Below are 16,124 nucleotides of genomic sequence, written 5' to 3'. Positions count from 1 at the left end.
CCTGTTTTGAGGCTTTGTGTAGAAGACAGACAATTCTTCTGTTGGGAACAGCTAATCTAGACCATGTTCCAAACCTTCCCTCTTATTAAAAATCAACCTCTCTAATTTCCCAGGCCCAGGCAGCCATTAACCAAGACATTAATAGTTAATTTCAGGTTTCGTTTGACTGAGTTTAAGGAGAGAAATGCTGAACATTATTTCTGGGTGTTTCTACGAGGACATTTCCAGAAGAGGTTAGTGTTTAAATTGGCAGAGCCAGAACATCTGTACTTGCCAATGTGGGTGGCATTATACAACTTGCTTCTCTCTGAAGTTGTTTTCAAAGGCAGAGAAAAAAAAGGCCATTTCTGCCCTAACTCTGGAGTATCAAGTTCTCTTCTCTTGCCCTTGAATGTGAGAACTCCAGATAGTAAGCTTTTATGCACCAAGATTACACCAATAGGACCTTCCCCTGGTTGAATTCCAGGTTTTTGTCATGAGCCTTGCAGTTACCTTGTCAGCTTACCATGTTCTTAGACTTTCCAACTGGGCCTGAATGACTTGTCCACAAGTTTATATCCAGCAGAAAGAAGCTTGTGAGGATTCCCAGTCTCTATGATTACATAATCAATTCTCATATGTCTTAAAGAGCCATCTTTGTTTATAACCCTATTGGTTCTGTTTCTCTGGAAACCAGAATGCATTGGACTCATGCTCTGTAGCACCCATTAGAAGTATAAAAGTTTTAGACTGATTCAATCTGTCTCCTCTTTGCTTCCTGCAGAAAACATAACAAAGGAGTTGACATCCATTTCCCTTTCTTTCCCTTTGTCTTGGTCATATTAGTCCTTGCCTCAGTTTCCCTTTCTCTTCCCTTGCCTTTTGGTCAGCACTGGCCTTACTCTAAGAGGCTTTTTTTTTCTATTAATGGCATGCTAGACTGTCTTTAGGATACTGTGAGTACAATCATGACAACTATTTGCATTACTGGGTTGCATCTGGCCTTTCCACCCCTCCTTCAGAGTCCTATGCCTAAAGCCTAACTCTAGTTTAGTTTGGATATTCTGGCTACCTGTAATAATGACACACTTATAACAAAGCTGTCTTTTGTTATAAGCTATGTCGTAAGTGTCCCACTGTTGAGTTGTCTTTTTTTTTTTTTTTTTTTTTTTTTTTTTTTTTTTTTTTTTTTTTTTTTTTTTTTTTGTAGCCAGTGAACTTGGGGAAGCAGAATGATCTTTATCTTGGTAGCTCCCACTGCCAGAACCATTCTCTTCATAGGATAAGTTCCCTATACAAATAATATATAACTTTGAAATACAATAAGGGTGAGGTGAATTAGAAAGGCTTTAGGCATTAAAGCATAGGAAAAGCTACAAACTCCTCTACTGATGACATTGGGCATTATTCTAGGTGATACCATAGGGAAATAGCATCTTGTTCTTTTAAAAGTATATAATCCATTTGAAAACTAGTGATTTAGGGCATTTGCCATTACAGTCAAGATTATTTTTAAAGAGTGGTATTAATAAATTAAAAAGAGTATCCTTTCTCTTTTATCCTGTAACTACTTTTCACTGGATTGGATGCTGCGGACAATGTAGCCTTTCCTGTGCATTTTTTAGTGGCAATGTAACTAGTTATTCTTTCAGTAGCTTCTCTTGCTAGAAGCTTACTGTACTTCACAGAGTGAGGCTCCTGCTGGCAACTGGTCTTATCCACAGAAAGTCTCACCTAAGGTCATGCCTATCTTTGGGGACAATTTGCCTGTAAGGACTGTTCAGGGTAAGATCAAGTGAGCTAGCAACAGGTTTCTCTCTGTGAAACATCTCTGGGGCATTTTCCTTATTCCAGAACTCCCAGGAAGATGGATCAAAGTGTCAGTGGCAAGTCTGAGCATAAATGCTTCTGCCTCTGGCAGTCCTGCTTGGCCGACACATTCCCAGGCATGGTTCCTCGGTCCTCCCAAGTGAACTCTGACATGCAGAGTATCTGCCTCAGAGACTCAGTGTCTGTTCCTGAGGAAAACAAATTTAAGACACATGATCTAAAGCAAAACACAATTATTTTCAAATGTGAATTAACAATGAAAAATTGCTTGCCCTGAATTACTGACTGATTTTTGTCTTGTCTTTGAAGACTGTAATTTACAAAGCTTATAAATAAATAATAGACATTATTGGACAATATGAATAAAATAAATATTACATATGCCACATTTTCCCAATTTTGTTGGTATTTTATAAAAAAAATTACAACAATCAGAAATACCCTCAAGAGGAGAATAATAATTTGACATTATTGTGGAGACAAAGTCCTGCTCTGTAGCCTGGCCTTGAATGCAAGTTTCCTGCCTCCTGAATACTGGAATTACAAACTTTGCCACTGCACCTGCCTCAAGACAATATATATATTGTCATATATATATGATATTTTGCTTACATTTCAGAAGTTATCCCCATTCCCCTTTTCCCACCTCACCCAGAAACCTCCTATCCCATTCCCTCTCTTCCTGCTTCTATGAGAATGTGCCTGCACCCACCCACCCACTCCCATCTCCCTGCCCTCAAATTCCCACACACTGGGGTATCTAGCCTTCACATGACCAAGGATCTCCTCTCCCACCTAAGCCCGACAAGGCCATCATCCCCTACATATACAGCTGGGGCCATAGGTCTCTCCCTATGTGCTCCCAGGCTGGTGGTTTAGACCCTGGGAGCTCTAGTTGGTTGGTATTGTTCTCCCTATGGGGCCGCAAACTCTTTCAGCTCCTTTAGTCTTCTCTCTAACTTCTTCATTGGGAACCACATGATAAGTTCAATGGTTAGCTGTGAGCATAGGCCTCTGAATATGTCAGGCTCTGGCAGACCTCTAAGGAGACAGTTATATCAGGCTCCTGTCAGCATGTACTTCCTGGCATCCACATCAGTGTCTGTCTTTGGTGACTGCACATGGGATGGATACCCAGGTGGAACAGTCTCCAGTTGGCTTCTCCTTCAGTTTTTGTCCCACAGTTTGTCTCCATATATGCTCCCATGAGTATTTTGTTACTTTTTCTAAGAAGGACCAAAGCACCCACACTTTGGTCTTCCTTCTTCATGAGCTTCATGTGGTCTGTGAGTTGTATCTTGGGTATTGCTAGCCTTTGGGCTAATTTCCAATTATCAGTGAGTCCATACCATGTGTGTTCTTTTGTGATTGGGCTACCTTACTCAGGATGATTGTATCTAGTTCCATCCATTTTCTTAAGAATTTCACAAATTCATTGCTTTTCAAAATAAATAATGCAATCTACACATTTTAAACTAACCAACTACAATGTTTATAAAGAGTTTATTAGGAATACTGAGAGTGGAAAAAAACCCATAGAAATATATTTAGCTCTTCACAAAGCCATGTGTCACTATGCAGTGATTTTCATGGTATTATCTAATGCTGTAGCAGCTTTCTTCTGGCTATTTTAATCAACGTTAGTAGTCGTATTTCCTAGTGGAAATCACACTCACACATAGAGGTTTTTCTATCTGCAAAGTTCCTCTTTACTGCTAAGGTGTTCAGTGTTACTGTGTTTCTGATCAGAGGAACGTACGGGAAAAGCCCCTCCTCATCCTGAACAATTCGGAGAATGTTTATTTTGGGTTCATTGAGACTCCACAATCAGCAAAAGGCTGTTTTCCTTTCATTTATCTTTGCTCTCAGTCAAAGGATCACAGCCGTATTGGGAAATGATCAAGGAAAGGTGGTGAAAGGGCCTGGGGAAGTCCCTGGTTTTATGTTGTTTTAATAAGAGATGACTAATCGGATAAAGTACCTTCCAGAGATTCTGATATAAAACAAGCAGGCAGAAAGTAAAAACACACAACTTTATCTTGTTTGTTTTTTTTTTCTTTTTCGTTCTACAACACAAAACTTGATCTTAATTTGAGTAATAAAGTGGTTCAGGTTAATTATTCTATGCCTACAATGTTGTTTGCTTAAATGGAAGCAGCCGTAGTAATCTTTTGGCAGAGAATAGAACTTTGTGGGTTCAAGACTACCTTAGCTTAAGCTTACATGTCCTCGTGATTAGAGTACTCTCTATAAAACCTAAAGGCAAAGGAACTCACTGAGAGAGCGATGTCAGTCAATGGGCTGAAACGTGAGGCAAATTATCTTATTTCTACCTTGAATCTTTACTGTCACTTAGAGCTTATGAAATGGGTGACATTTTGGACTTTTTTTCTTTTTTAAGATCTAGGGGAATAAAAGCAGCCAGAGATCTGACTTTTGACATGGAGGTAGGACAAATTATCAACTATCATAATCATGTTTATTGTCAGACTTCCTTTATCATCCCTGCTGTCCTGTGATGACGTTCTCTTCACTAATGCCTTCTGCTGCTGCTTGGGAAGATGCCCTCTGGATGGCCAAGTGTGTAACCTTCTTGCCTTGACTTTTACCCATAATTTTAATCTCATGTAATACTCAGCGGATACATATAATATGTTTGCTAAGATTTAGGCTTCCAGATTGGGTCTAGGTTTACAATTCAACACTGTCACAACAACCTTGGGTAAGTCTGTTAAATTAGCTTATCTTGAGTTTCCATTACCCACAAATGAGGATAATTATTGCCCATTACTCATAGTGCTGCTGTGAATGGGGGGGGTGAAGATCATGTAGGAAACAGGCTTACTGACTGTCAAATGTGATGCTTTGGATATGAAATATCCCCTCATGGCCTCTTGTGTTTGGATTATGGGTCTCTAAATGGTCTTACAGTTAGTTAAGAATACAGTACCTTCCAGGAGGTGGGATCTTATGGGATGTGTGTATGTATACACACATACACACAGAGAGAGCTGAGGAAAAATTAAACTGTGAAATAAGGCAACTCTCAACAAACTGAAATGATAGGTGTTATAGGATTATGAATTTATTGCAACATTTTGACTGGAATAATGATTTATAGCAATGAATATGAGACAGTGTGACTAAAAAATCATGTGTCCTAAATTTCTGGTGATTTATCTAGATAGAGAAATTATAATATGATTTGAATAAAGAAGAGAATTGTACTATGTATTCATTTGCAAAATATGAATTTTATTCATGAGTGTGATATTGCTAGGTGCTGTAACTCCACTTGATTCCCAGCATATAGCTGAGGAACAGAAGTGTATGTTTATTATTTTGACATTCATTGATGCGCCTTTCTCATGCTTCTCTGTTTTCCATAAATCATATTAGTGTTTCTATATTTCTCATCATCTGTATAGCCAGATATGGACTATGTAAGCAATGGGAATGATCTTCTAAACTGTTTTAACATTTTGTTTCTGTAGCAATAATAGAATTGAAGAACCAAGGACATATATGAGCACACACAAAAAAATGTTATTTACAAAACCATTTGATGAACATTATTGCTACCTATGAGAGACCAGAAGAGTAAATATATCAGTCCATGTGCCTAAGTGGCTGGGGGAAATCTCACAAGGCTTCATCCCTAGATGAAAAGCCATATTTAGTCAGTGGCTGTTGAGGGAGGAGGAATGGGTTTCTCCAGAGACAAGTTCCCCACTCCCATAGGTTACCCAATCCCATGAGTTATTTTAAACATAAGTGAATGTAAGTTGTGAATAACATTAAATGGACTTGGGTATATCCCCTACCCAATATGTATGTGTGTGTGCATGCATGTATGTGCACATGCAAGCAAGCATGCACATGCAATGGATTTGTTAGAAATGTAAATGCTGTACCATGTGCATAAGATTTTCAAAAACTGCAAGCCTCCTGCCTGAGAGCAGTCAGCCAACCCAAACTGGACTCAAGGGACAGAGGGCAAGAGGAAGAGAGATTTGAATTTGGGAAGTAAGAAGATCTGAGCAGAGTTGGAGAGAGGGATGAATATGATCAGAATACACTGTACAAAATTCTTAAGGAATTAATAAGAACATCACTTTTGAAATAGTAAATCATTAAGGATAAAATATTAAACTATAACCTATCACTCTCTACATAAAGATCAGTTGGTGAAGAATTAATGACTTCCTTAAACTAAATGTAAATGAAAAATTGTACTCACTGTTCTGGTATCCCATAGGCAGCAATGGTGTTCATTAAACAGTTTTTTAAACTTAATTTAGTAGACACTCAAAGGACAACAGAGATCATATGTTAACAACTAACTTTAAGAATATATAATAAGCAATTATGTCTATTATATAAATATTTCTAGAGCTTTGATGAACAATATCTATAACACCAAATTAGATTCATTCCATTTTAATAATCTGTATGAATTGTACACATTAATGGAATACAATGTTATATTCTATACATACACATAGTATGTATAGATCAAAACCAATCTCTATTTGTTCTTCTCCTCACCTGAACCATTTGTGAAGACTATTCTATATTAAGGTCAACTTCCTTCTACCTTTTCTACATGGAAGTGGAAATACAGTTTTTATATTCCTGTGCTGTCATATTTCACTAAATGTGTGTCCTCTACGTTAAACCATGTAGCTTATAGAATTCCATTTTATGGCCGAGAACTTGGTTGTCTGAATAGTGCATTTTTGGTGAATTATGTTTATTCATTCATATGTCAAAAAGTACCAACATTGATTTTATAATATAGCTGTCACAGATACTGCTACAGGAAATTTGAACATGCCAGCAACTCATTAGTATGCTGATCTCACAGAACTGGAATAGGTAAGCTGGTGTATCTCATCTATTTATTTATTTTGGAACATGGTTTCAGTATTAACATGCCTTCTACCAAGTTCCGGCATTATGGGTGTGTACCACCATGCCTGTTTTGTAAGGAGCTGTTACCCTGTTTTCCACAATAGTTGTACTAATTTAAATTCTCACCATAATGCATTTTTTCATGTTCGTAACAAGCTTCGCTATTTTTAGTTTAGTGACAGTAACTATAATTGGAGTGAGATCATGCATCATCCTGACTTCAGTTTGCAATTAGTAATGGTTAATAATGTTGAGCCTACTCCAGAATATTTGTTAGTACTTCATATTTCTTCTTTGGAAAGGTTCATGCTCAGCTTATGTACCCACTTCTTTCAACTGGACCTCTTGACTTTGTTGTGAAGTTTCTTGTGTGAATATCATTTCTTCGTTGAAGAAATAGCTAGCAAATGTCTTCATTCTGAAATTCCCCCCATGTCATCATTTCCTTGGCTGTAAAGGACCTTTTTATTGATGTACCTCTATTTGTCTTTTTTGTTTCCTGTGCTTTTGTGGCCATGGATTGAAGGATTTTTGTTGTTTGTTTTGCTTTGTTTTGACTATATGGAAACATCAAAGTGTTTCCCTATGTTTTCTTCCAGTAATTTCACACTTGCAAGTCTTTTAGTTTGATATAGTTTCCTATGTGAGGAGGTAGAACCATCAGGAGGATTCATGATTGTTACCTTTTACTTTTCTCAGTGTCTTGCCTGGAGCCTTCTACCCAGTAACTTAATAGATGTTTGCCAAATGAATACCTGTTGGAGCATCTAGACATTGATCAAACAAGTAACTTCAGGTTTTACAAGTTCATGTCAACAAATGGTACATTAAAAATATTAGCATGTATTTATTATAGATGGTGCTGGATCTCATAAGGACATTTCCAGACAAGTATATATTTATGCATATATGTATTTTAAGCATAGTTTTCATGGCACCTTCTCTTTCCTTCCTTCTTTTCTTTTTTCCTTCCTTCCTTTCTTCCTTCCTCCTTCCCCCTCCCTTCTTTCATTTTGTGTGTCTTTATTTGATTTTTCCTTTCACTGAAAATAGATTATTTTCTTGTATGATATAACTCGGTTATAGTCTCCTTCCTTTTATCACTCCCAGTTCGTCCCCTCATATCCAGCCCTTTCCATTTTCTCTTTAGAACAAAACAGGCTTCTAAGAGATAATGACCCAGTATGAGAAAATAATAAGAAGGTAAAGGAAAAAAAACATCCCATCAAGTCTGGCCTAGGGAACACAACAGAAGGTAAAGAGTCCCACAAGCAGGCACAAGAATCAGAACCCCACTCGTACATACATTAGGGTGTCCCATACAAATACTCAGCTGAAAGCTATAATACATACACAGAGGGTCAGGTACAGACCAGTGTGATTTCTGCTTCAGTCTCTGAATTCATACGAGCCTTGCTGAGTTGATTCAGTGAGTCTTGTTCTTGTATCCATCAGCCCCTCTGACTCTTACAATCTCTGCCTTTTCTTCTGTATGGTTTACCCTGAGCTCTGAGGGGAGGGATGTGATGGAGATATCCCATTTAGACTCTCTTTTTCTGCAACTTTTGGCTGTGGGTCTCTGTGTCTTTTCACATCTGCTATGAGAGGAAGCTTCTCTTATGCCGATGGAATAAAGCACTGAATTTGGTTTATTGAGAGTTGCATCCCCTTTAGACATCAATGGACACACATGAAAAAAAATACATTTGAAAACAAGTGCTCCAAACTGTTTTCTTTTGATACTTAGAAAGCTTATCAGTGTTCTATGCTTATCACAATCAGGTCTGGGACCGCAGGAAAGTACATTTATATTTTTGCTCAGAAGATTTCAAGATAGCTTTCTTCTCTGGCTCTCATGAAGAATTGGGTCATTAGGAAGGAAAAAGTTCTGAGAAGACCTGTGACGTGTAATTGTGAATAGCAACATCCCTCCCAGTAAGCTTCAGAGGCAGTCTCCAAAAAATACATGTGCTAACACACAGTGCTCGAATGCTTCAAGTACTTCAAGATACTTTCTTTTTGCAAATGTTAAAGAAACTTTTTCTTTCACATGTCATGTCTGATCAGCACAAAATCAATGATGACAAGCCAGTAAATGGGAGGCTCCAATTATTTTTCTAAAGACATTCTACATGCACTTAAGTGAATGTTCTGACCCATTCCCTAGTGATGAATCAACCCAGTTGTTTTTGCAAGCTCTTCTATGCTTTCAGAGCCAAGTCTTACCAGCTCCTTTGCAAACGGGAGGAAGCTTTGGTTGCAAACTGTGATTATTTCATGATGTGCTCGCTAGTGTTTCAGTGTCATATGATGGTGATTTCATAATGTTATATCATTATTTCCAGTTCCAGTGTGTTTATTGTCTGACTTGGAGTTCCAGGACAAGCCATAACTTTAATGACTTTTGCAATAACAACATAGTGTGCAAAAACAGTCTATATTGGAAAAGATTACATATCTTTGTGTTTTTTTCCTTCCTGAAAATTTTCTCCTGTTTCCTTTCTTTGTTTTTTCCCCCTCATTATATTTATTTTTCAGAGGTTCCATTCATAAGTTAAAGGCAGCTTGTCTTTGGGTGGGATCATCATCATTTCACCGAATGGAGAAACTTACTAATGTAAGGCTTTTAGGATCCAAGGGTTTAATTGTTTTTCCCTATGGAAGCTGTTTTGCATTGGTCATTGTCTTCGTATGACTTTCTTCACACACTTCCACATGGTTTGGTAAGTTTTGCATAGTTGAAGCTTTTCAGCTCGTTAAGCACAGTGACGGTTACCAGATGGCTGCTCTCTCAAAGCCTCATAACATTTGAGGGTTTGCAAACAAGTTTACCTGTACAGATATTGTGTTGCTAGAATTCAAAGAGCATGAGAGTGAGTTATTAAGTCACTTTCAAAACAAAGGCAGTAGAATTGTATTGTGTGTGTGTGTGTGTGTGTGTGTGTGTGTTTGCCATTTAAGTAGCTGGTAGAACAATTAAAGAAGGGAAGTGTCTTATGTGGGGTCTGCTTTACTGTGGCGGAGGAAATATGGCCGCATTCAACTTGTGGTGGCAGCTGCTCACATCATAAGCCACCAGGAAGCAGATGAACAGCTGGAACTGTAGACCAGGCCCACTTCAGTTAGGCTGTACCTACAGAAGCTTCTATAAATCTCTGTAATCTCTAAAACCAGAACCATAAACTGGAGGAGAAACAGTAAAACAAGCAAACAAGCACACAAAAACAACAACAAAACAACAAAACCCAGCCTGTTGTAGACTTTTTCATGGCAAATCACAAAATATAGTTGACGTTGTTTGATATTTCTTGCTGTTTATAAGGTGCTGAGTTTGTACTGAACCTAAACATGGCAGCTGTGAGGCAGTATTGGTGATTTATTTCAAAGATGGGGTAACATTTTGTACTGGTGCAATAGTTTGTAGCATGAAGAGCTGTATATCTGAATAGTGACAAAAAATATCAATGATTGAGAAGCATTCTGCAGTTTATCGTGACACTAGAGTTTTCCACATTGCTGGGTCTTTGAGCTTAAAATGCTAATATGTTCTGATAAAGCCTACAAAAGTCAAAGAAGGGATATGTATCAAATATTTACATGCCACTAATACCACGTTCTTTTATTAATTTTTCGGGTTTACTAGACAGACAGATTTTCCTAGAAACTGCAAAACAATTTTGCAATGTTCCTTGAGGAGCAAAGAAATCCTCAGCACTGAGTATTCAGGTATTGGCTCTACACTGTGACATACTTGGTGGCCAACTTCCAAAAGCAGAACACACCCTGTGCACATAACCACAGGCACATGCACTACTTTATATACAACCGCAGTTCCTACTCTTCCTTCAAAGCTGCAATTCAGTGTGGTGTTTAGGACCCAGCCTCTGAGATTCCAGGGTCAAGCTCAAGTCCCCACGCTGCCATTGACTAGCTTTGAGTCATTGGGTAAATCAGGTCAACTCTTTAGGTGGCAGATTCCTTATTGGTAAAGTAGGCATAGTAATTGTGGTTCTGTCATATATACATTGGGAAAATTAAATGAGTTAACCCATGTAACACATCCTGCCCAATTCACTAAGCCATTCACCAGTAGTTGCTGTTATTATCATCACCATATTGCAGGGAAGAATGCAAATCGGAAAGTAGGTCAAAGAGATTAATATTATGTTTGCTTCATATAAGTCTAATGTGGAGTCAGCTATAAAACACAATTACTTTGTAAGTAGTAAACATGATGCCAGAGATTAACAGAGGGATGGTTTAGAGTAAAAGGCTGTCATTACCCTGAGCACAACTAAGTTTTGGGCAGGAATTTTTGAATGACTATCCTTTTCTCTTTTATCTCCAGATACTCTCATGGTCTTTATTATTTATTTATTTATTTATTTATTTATTTATTTATTTATTTATTTTGCTGCAGGGTATAATATACCAGGGCAGAAAGTCTCAGGAAAAATGACACAAAGCAAGATGAATATGTGCTTGCTTCCCATATAGGTTTCTCTTTGTTATTGAGCGTATATATAGACCTGGGGAGAGGGACAGTAATCATTTTGCATTTACCCCATTTGATTGTGCCCCCCGTGAGCAAAGGATTACCCTTTAACCTATATTGCTACTAGACCCTCAGTTTGAACATCTACAAGCATTTGCTTTACAGTTTTCCAAAATAATAACAATTTAAAACAGGGAGACTGTTCATAAACACCAAATTATCTGTGAGATGGGGCCAAGTTACACCAGCTGCACTGGCTTAGTTCCTACATCTGGGCTCCAAGGCGGGTAACAAAAAAAAATCTCCATGAACAGTATTTTAAGAATTTTGGCAGCATACAGGACAGGGGAATTAAAAAGAATTCTTTTCTGAAAACAGAACTAGTAGAAATGATTCTGTTTGCTTACCACAGTTCAGTCAGCAGTCCAATAGGCCGAGCCTTCGATACAAACAGGCATGCCTGGAGTACTGTCTAAAGCCACTATGTCCCCATAATCAAGGCCAGTGTACTTGCTGGCAGAGGCCCAAGATCTGGGAATGGCAGTGTGTTCTGCAAAGCATAAAATGGTTTTCCAGATTACTAGTTTTTAGCCTAATGGTAACAGTTCTCAGCAGTGAGTTGAACAAAAACCATCAGTTAGAAAGCTTTAATTGTTTCCTCCTCCTCCTCTTCCTCTTCCTCCTCTTCTTCCTCTTCCTCCTCCTCTTTTTCCTCTTCCTCCTCCTTCTCTTCCTCCTCCTCTTCCTCCTCCTCCTCCCCTCCTTCTCCTCCTTCTCCTCTCCTTCTTCTCCTCTTCCTCCTCATCCTTCTCCTCATCCTCATCATTTCTTCCTCCTCCTTCTCTTCCTCCTTTTCCTTTTCATTCTCTTCCTCTTTCTCCGCTGTCTCCACCTCTGTCTCTTCTTCCTTTTTCTTCTTTTCTTTTTCCTTCTTCTCCCCTCTCTCTTCTTCCTCCTCTGTGTAGTCTTCCTCCTTCATATTCTGTCTTTGAAATAATTCAGTATCACTGATTGTTTTCTTGCATTGCTTCTCTAGGAGTTTGGTGTCTTCCCATAGCGCTGCATTTATTTTATGCAATTAGGGAAAGGAAAAGAGTTGTGTTAAAAAAAATACTCTCCTCAGAAACAGACTAAGAAATATATACTCAAAATTAATTGATAAGATTTAAGTACTAAAGTAAAGAAAGAGTGTAAATAATACAAGGGGTCGTCAGTATATCTAGTGACAGAAAGGTAAAGAAAAATAACTATTTCTAAATAATTGCACTATAATTTCATCTTAATGAGGCGATGGATCCCTGTTTCTAGAAAAGATCAGCCAACCTTTGAATTATAATGAAGAACTTTATAGTCTAGAAGATACCAAATGGCAGAAAACAGACAAATCAAAATGATACATTGGGTCATATTTGATGTATTAAGGCAGTTAGAAAACATGGAATTTCAGTTGGATGTTGGGGTAAAAATCATCCCGGAAGATAGTTATTTGAATGCCGAGTAGTTGGAGCAAATCTGTGGGTGAATAAAAGAGGACAAAGACTTTTGCTTATATATACTACCATATCATCTGCAAATATTGATACCTTTATTTCTTCTTTGCCAATTTGTATCCCCCTTGGAGTCTTTTTGTTGTTTTATTGTTCTAGCTAACACTTTGAATACTATATTTAATAGATACGGCAAGAGTGGGCATCCTTGTCTTGTCCCTGATTTTAGTGGGGTTGCCTCAAGTACGTCTCCATTTAATTTGATATTGGCTGTTGGTTTGCAGTAAATAGTTTTTATTATGTTTAGGTATGGACCTTGAATTCCTGATCTCTCCAGTACTTTTAACATGAAAGGGTGTTGTATTTTGTCAAATGCTTTTTCTGCATCTAAGGAGATGATCGTGTAATTTTTTCCCTTTGAGTTTGTTTATATAATGGATTACATTAATGAATTTTTGTATATACTGAACCAACCTTGCATCCCTGGAATGAAGCCTACTTGATCGTGGTGAATGATGGTTTTGATGTGTTTTGGGGTTCAGTTTGCAAGAAGTTTATTGAATATATTTGCATCGATATTCATAATTGAGATTGGTCTAAAGTTCTCTTTTTTGGTTGGGTCCTCGTGTGGTTTAGGTATTAGAGTAATTGTGGCTTCATAGAATTAGATAGGTAGTGTTCCTTCTGTTCTATTTTATGGAATAGTTTGAGGAATATTGGTATCAGGTATTCTTTGAAGGTCTGGTAGAATTCTTCACTAAATCCATTTGTCCCTGGGCTTTTTTTGGTTGGGAGGTTTTTAATATTTTCTTCTATTTCCTTGTGCAGTATGGTCCTGTTTAGATGGTTTACCTGTTCTTGATTTAACTTCGGTATGTGATATCTGTCTAGAAAACCATCCATTTCATCTAAATTTTCCAGTTTTGTTGAGTATAGGCTTTTATAATAGGATCTGATGATTTTTTGAATTTTTTGTTTCTGTTGTTATGTTTCCCTTTAATTTCTGATTTTAATAATTTCGATATTGCCTCTGGGCCCTTTAGTTCATTTGACTAGGGGGTTTAATCTGTCTTGTTGATTCTCTTAAAGAACCAGATTTTGGTTTTGTTGATTCTTTGCATTGTTCTCTTTGTTTCTATTTGGTTGATTTTGGCCCCAAGTTTGTCTATTTTCTGACATCTACTCCTCTTGGGTGAGTTTGCTTCTTTTTGTTCTAGAGCTTTCAGGAATACTGTTAAATTGTTAGTGTAAGATCTCTCTAGTTTCTTTATCAGGTCACTTAGTACTATGAACTTTCCTCTTAGCACTGCTTTTATTGTCTCCCATAAGTTTGGGTATGGTATTTCAAGATATTCATTAAATTCTAAAATGTCTTTAATTTCTTTCTTTATTTCTTCCCTGACAAAGTTATCATTGAATGGAGAGTTGTTAAGTTTCCACATATATGTGGACTTTCTATTGTTTTTGCTGTGACTGAAGACCAGCCTTAGGCCATGGTGATCTGATAGGACATATGAGATTATTTCAATCTTCTCATGTCGGTTGGGAGTTGCATTGTGACCAATTATATGGTTGATTTTGGATAAGGTACCTTGAGATGCTGAGAAGGTGTATTCTTTTGTTTTGAGGTGAAATGTTTTGTAGATATCTGTTAAATACATTTGGTTTGTAACCTCTATTTGTTTCATTGTGTCCCTATTTAGTTTCTGTTTCAATGTCCTGTCCATTGTTGAGAGTGGGGTATTGAAGTCTCCCACTATTATTGTGTGGGGTTCAATGTGTGTTTTGAGCTTTAGTAAAATTTCTTTTGTGAATGAGGGTGCTCTTGAATTTGTGGCATAGATGTTCAGAATTGAGACTTTCTCCTGGTGGATATTCCCCCTTGATAAATATGAAGTGTCCTTCCTCATCATGCTTGATAACTTTTGGTTGAAAGTTTATTTTATTGACTATTAGGATGGCAACTCCAACTTGTTTTCTGGGACCATTTGCTTGGAAGACCGTTTTCTATCATTTTACTCCAAGATAGTGTCTGTCTTTGTTATTGGGGTGTGTTTCTTGTATGCAGCAAAATGCTGGATCTTGTTTCTGTATCCAGTCTGTTAGCTTATTTTACCTAATTGCCTAGTGACATAAAGGCCTACCTACTTAACAGAAAAACATAGCAGGTACAATCTAGAAATTTTGATTTCTCCAAGCACTCAAGCCCTCCTTTGTGATAATTCACATGTTATTGAATTGTACTATCATTAATATTCATGCAAAATGCCTATGTGTCACTTTTGATAATCAGTGTATTTAAAAGTGTCTCCTAAAGTATATGAACTGAAGGCTTAATTCCCCAAATGTGACAGTATTGGGAAGTACAGTCTCTCTAGGAAATGCCTGGTGAAAAGAAGTTTAGTCATCTTGGGCATGCCCTTAACAAGGATATTGAGACCTTAGCCATTCCTTGCTTTTTAGTAACTAGAGGTAACCAAGCATTCCTTACAATATATCCTTACCATGATGTTTTGTGCTTCCATAAGCACAAAGTAGTAGGATTGACACACCATAAATTGAAGTCTTTGAAACTGCTCACTCTTTTTCAGATATTTTGAAACAGTGACTGGAAATGGTTAAATACAACACATCTTTCACTCTGTTACTCTTTGTTATCTATTTACCAACTCTGCTAGTGTTTCCTCCAAAATAAATAATAGCCAGCCCATTGTATTTCCTTTGTATTTCCTTAGCTGCAATGATCACCTATTTAGACACAGTGTATATCTCCTGGACTGGAGGAAGTGCTTAATGAGACTGGTTGAGTCAATGTGCAATGAGCACAGTGATTATTCTTATTAGTCATGGTGTTGAAGAGAAGCTGAGTAGGATGCATGGTGCAGATAAGTGGTGTTGGCCAAGAAGTCAAAGCCTTTGGGATACTAAGCTTTATTTTAAAAATCCCGTAAATACTGACCTCCATTTAGGATAGTAGAATGGAAACATTCTGTTATGAAAATTATCTTTCCATAACTTATAGGGAAATCAGGAAGCTGGATGTTAATAGCTGATTATATTCTTTTTTCTTGTTCTGCCCTGCCTGTCAAATTCTAAATGAAAAGAGTATTGTTCTATATATTTTACATTTAAGATTTCTTTCTTTCTGTTAAGGTAAAACTTTTCTTTTCCTTCCTTCTTTGGTGTTTTGGAAGAACATTATAATAGAGACTTGCCAGAGAAAATACATTTTTCTTCCTAAAAGTAAGTGTGGATTTTAACTTTAAAATATCTTTTCAGAAAATGTCCCTGGAAGCATAGTGCATTGGTATTGAAAAAAAATGAAAATATCTTTATGTATCTTGACACTTTCATAGGAAACAATAAAACTCCCCCATTTCTCAGAAGTATATGACTCAGTGTCCAATAGCCAAAATTTT

Source organism: Arvicanthis niloticus, chromosome 22 (genome assembly GCF_011762505.2).
Source record: "Arvicanthis niloticus isolate mArvNil1 chromosome 22, mArvNil1.pat.X, whole genome shotgun sequence".
Lineage (NCBI taxonomy): Eukaryota > Metazoa > Chordata > Mammalia > Rodentia > Muridae > Arvicanthis > Arvicanthis niloticus.
This window is presented reverse-complemented; position numbering follows the sequence as displayed.